This window comes from Austrofundulus limnaeus, unplaced genomic scaffold (assembly GCF_001266775.1).
Source record: "Austrofundulus limnaeus strain Quisiro unplaced genomic scaffold, Austrofundulus_limnaeus-1.0 Scaffold103, whole genome shotgun sequence".
In the NCBI taxonomy this organism is placed as follows: domain Eukaryota; kingdom Metazoa; phylum Chordata; class Actinopteri; order Cyprinodontiformes; family Rivulidae; genus Austrofundulus; species Austrofundulus limnaeus.
Window position 1 is genome coordinate 343,178 of NW_013952505.1, and position 3,726 is coordinate 346,903.

The 3,726-nt window shown below is 39.4% G+C and overlaps 1 protein-coding gene across 2 annotated transcripts in view; it reads right to left on the minus strand.

Annotated features, from left to right (window-relative positions):
• Positions 1 to 3,726, minus strand: part of LOC106521108 (partitioning defective 3 homolog) — a 330,008-nt gene that overhangs the window by 324,499 nt on the left and 1,783 nt on the right. The gene's annotated exons all lie outside the window — the stretch shown is intronic.

The window sequence follows — 3,726 nt, forward strand, 5'->3', positions numbered from 1 at the left end:
CAATGGGTTCTTTTTATAATTAATCTCTTCTTTGTCAGGTTTTGGGTGTTCTAAAAGCAACATAAACCATAATTTGGAAAATAAAATTAGTATCATAAGAATTATTTGCTTTTGTTTCAATAAATATTAACAGAAATTGGCTCTTGATCTGGACTAAGTGTTTAACTTTCGCCCCCTTGTGAATTCGACCCCCTGTGTTAGTGTGTTACATTTTGACAGTAATTTAGAGTCTAATTAGTTTAAATGTTGTAATTTGTTGCACTGACCTTTGTCACCAAGCAGTTTCACCCAAATAAACGTATTTCATTTTGTTGGTGTTTTAGCTACAGCAGAGAAGCAGCTCCATGTTTTCCTGCCATCCTCCGTCAGGCACAGATGAAGCTGAATTGTTAGAATTCAGATCATGAAACAGCTCTATGATGGAGAGATTGAAGGAAGATCCTCCATAGAACAAAAAAGCCATTAGTAATTTTGAGGAATAAGCTTGATTATAGTTATTTTATTAACAATACAAAAATTGTCATTACTAGTTTTTGTTCTGTTGTTGCCATTTTGTTACAGAAACCAACCTGTAGAGTGTTGAATATTAAACATCTGTATCAGACAGAAAAAAAACTGATTTAAAATAGATAAATATGCACAATGTACAAGATGTGTCTGTAATGTCACATTTTTAGGACAGCTGCTGATTCCGTGCACCGGACAAGGTGCCCTCTTTTTACATTTGAGCACCTGCCCCCGAAAATGTRTGTGCACGCTACTGTATATTCTCATCATCCCTAGTTAATAACAACTCTGGCATAACAGGTGTAGGACAATATGCATTTCTTCAATGTGAGAACTWTAATATTCAGTGTGTTTTCCTRRTTTTTTTTTTTTTRRRRCCAGTTGTACATTTTACCAGCTTGGTTTTGTCACGACATGTCACTTGGTCTACATTTGGGGAATTTTGACAGGAAAAAAGGTAATTATGTGCTTTAACAGCTTTGATCTACCTTTTTGTCAAATAACTGTGGGAAAGGAGGAATTRAAAGCATAGCTCCTCAAACAAATAAAACCACAAATTGTGGATCCACTGAGTTAAAGCCTGAGTTTTCTTATTTTGACAGTGCTGTGGTTGGACAGCCGTGAAACTCAACAAATTAATGTCTGAGCCTCCTGGACACATTCATGTGGTCTTTTTTTTCCTTTGCCTGTTCAGGTGACCAAAAAAAAAGGAAAATTATAAGGTAAACTCAAAGCTATTATTGTACCAGCTAAGTGCTAACAACAACAGCTCTGTGAAGAGCGAAACATGACAAGAGGCAATTTAGCACTAATCCGCCATGATTTTGCATTCTGTACACCAGATTGCAGATGAAGTTAATGGTGCTTGACAAGGAGACAGGTGTCCTCTGTCTGGCCCCAGTGAGACTGTGACAAAAGCATGAAGAGTCCCCAGGGGATGAGCAGGTACACCATCACAGCATGCTACACTGACTGAGCTTTGCTACAGATGCTAAATTAAAGGGAGCAGGTTTGCTCTTAAGCTCACGTTACCACAACACCAATGATGATGGCGGTCATAGCAGAGGCCTGAGGGCAAAATAGTCAGTCCTGTTTCAAATTCTTGATGACCTGAGCTACGCTGGTGGGTGCAGGTCTCATTACAGGAACGCATTGCCAACACACCATCACACTTTACCCATGATATGCTGCTACCGTGATAATAAACCTCACCAGCCTTGCTACAGAAGTAACTATGACTGTGGTAAGGGCCCAACTTACTCCATCCAAAGTCGAACAGGTGACTCCTGGTCATGTGGTTGCCAGTAGGATTGGGCAAAATTGAATTGTGTGTAATTAATTATTCATCAGGAAAAAAAACTGTTGGCAATAAATATTTGCCACTTTGTAATTACTGCAACTAGTGCCAGATGTGTGTGATGCACTATCACTATCAAGCATACTGTGTTCCTAAACATGCTGCCATTCCACATTGGTGAAAAAGTGAGTTTCATTTTACACTTACTAATTTAATATTTAATCTGAAGAAGTTTGTTTGACCAGTGGTTTGCAAATAAAATTTTAGATCACGGGGTGACTGGTTCACAYTCAAAAACATACATGTGTGTTTGTCATCTATTACACATCATATTAATTAATTTTTTTTTTTTGGCTAAAGTGTCACACTTAATCGTGATTAATTTTTTTGCCAATATCGCCCGACCCTAGTTTCCAGGTGTTTGTTTCTGCACACAACTTTCATAGACCCTAAGACACACAGCACAGATATCCTGGGAAATCCTTCCCACTGCATGTCACAGCACAGGTTCTTCCTGCTTACAGACTTCAGTCCGATWCCTGCAGCTAGAAAGAGTCATATTAATGGACATCTTTCTGACAGCCAAAGACAATTCTTCCTCAATTTATCCATGTTGTTTGGACGAACAACAACCGGCTACTGGATGCAAAATAGTGCTACCACTGTTGTCGGAGCACTTTTCTGCATAAATATGCACGCCTACAAACTTCATCCATCCATCCATCCATCCATCCATTATCTTCCGCTCATCTAGGGTAGGGTCATAGGGCCAGCAGCCTGAGCAGAAAGGCCCAGACTACCCTATTCCCCAGCCACTTGGGCCAGCTTCTCTGGAGGGAATCCCAAAGCGTTCCAAGACCAGCTGAGAAAAACAGCCCCTCTAGAGTGTCCTGGGTCCTTCACTGGGTCTCCTTCTGGGATAGTGGATAGTGATCAAAGGCAGGGACTTTGGCTGTCTGATCCTCGACTACTGAAGCTGGCTCACCCACAAACGTCTGACAGAATTTTTGTGTCACAATTGCAAAAATGAGATCTGGTTTTGCAACTTCTGATCGGGTCTGTAGGGGACTAATTTGCCCCTCAATACCTCACCAAGACACACTGCAAAGACCATGCATGTTCTACAATCTTTGACTGTGTAGCCAAGTCATCAACAAGTATAAAGGGGCTTGGATTTTGGGTAGACTCCTTTATCCTTTTTTTAATCATTAGGTTTCTCATTTAATTTTGTAATTTTGTTATTTTATTTACTTAGGGACAAACACAAAGTAGCAGTGGGCACTGTCATTGAATACAATTCCACATTGAATTCAAAGAAAACGCTTGCAACTTTACAAATGATAGATGTTTTGCCAGCTAGACATGTAAAATTATAAAACTTGAAGTGACTTAGTGATTTAATTGTCATGAAATCAAAATGTCCTTTCCTGCACATGGCATGAAGCATGTGCTTAAAGTCAAGCATTTCCCCTGAGAGAAAGAGCACCTCTACTTTCACAATGCATGGATCGATGGATCAGTCGCCTCCATTCTGCTGAAACAAGGAAAAGCACAAAGCTCTGGTAAGAAGAGAAGTGATGTGATTACCGGTGAAAGTCTCGTGAGGAAGTGCTCTTCCGAATGACTATTAATGTTGACCCACTTCATCACTGCTAACCTAAAGGTTGTTCGATGGAAGTACAGAGAACATCCATCATGTTCTAGAAAGTACAAAAATAAATGTTTTTGAAGGGTATTGAAGGGAAATTTCTGATGTTACACTTTATTAAACTCATAATATTTCCACATTAAGTCCTTATATCACTTTTGTTTTTGCCCAGTGGACAAACTGCAGGTTAATGGAACTTGCACAAAGTAATAACRAAATTTAAATCTACTACTGATTAACTTTCAGCGTCAAGCCAAATTCAACATGGCAGCCA